Genomic DNA, 1,000 nt, shown 5'->3' on the forward strand with positions numbered 1-1,000 from the left:
TAACTTCAGCAACCTTATTTGGGGGCATGGGGCCGGGGCAAAGTGAATTTCAGGGGGGCAAAATCAACAAATTTTGTGCCAAATTGCCGCAAAAAGTGGGAATTTACGTAATTTTGGGAGTTTTCCCTCAAAAGGGGGGAAAACTAGGGGGAAAGAAAAATATTTTCCTTGCCCCCCCACCCCACCCCCAGAGTGCCGCCACTGGTTATCCATATACAGGGGCGTAACCAGACCTGACCTTCCGGGGGGGCAAGATTGAAAAATTTCCCAATTGTTGACCAAAAGTCGCGAGCGGCTTGCTGCGAAGCGTTAAACGGATGGGGTCCAAGGGCCCGCCTTAGGGGCCCTGGTGGGATCCAGGGCAAAGCCCGGCGGGGGGCTAAGGGGCGGAGCCCCTGAAGCTCTGGTTTTTGGCATATTAGAAGCTAAAAAATCAGTGTTTCAGAGTACAAATTTCAAATTCCCTCTTTCTTTCCCTTTTCTCTTCTCCCTTCCCTTTTTCTCTTCTCCCTTCCCCTTTTTTCCCCTCTTTTTTCTTTTCTTCTTTCCCTTTCTCTTCTTGCCTCTTTTTCCCCTTTTTCTCTTCTCCTTCCCTTTTTCTTCCCTCTTTTCTCTCCTTCCCCTTTTCCCTTCCCAATTTTTTGCTCTTCTTCCCAGTTTTTTTTGTGGCGGGGGCAGCTTGCCCCCAAGCCACCCCACTGGTTACGCCACTGTCCATATAAAGCAAACATATATAACTAAGAATGTTGCTAACTTTCCAGAATAAAAATAATCAATTTTTCAACAGTTCAGTTACCATAAGTATGAGTCATGAGGTGAACCAACTAAACAGTGTTTGGATACTTTAGTATAATGTTACAATATCATAACTAAACAAAAAACCCACCGAAAATGAAACTCTTACAAAGATAATACAACAAATTTTACATTCTCAGAAATTCTAATAATGTATTTCTATATACTCCAAACAAATAGTGTTTGGATACTTTAGTATAATGTT

The sequence above is a fragment of the Amphiura filiformis genome, chromosome 13 (genome assembly GCF_039555335.1).
Source record: "Amphiura filiformis chromosome 13, Afil_fr2py, whole genome shotgun sequence".
NCBI lineage: Eukaryota > Metazoa > Echinodermata > Ophiuroidea > Amphilepidida > Amphiuridae > Amphiura > Amphiura filiformis.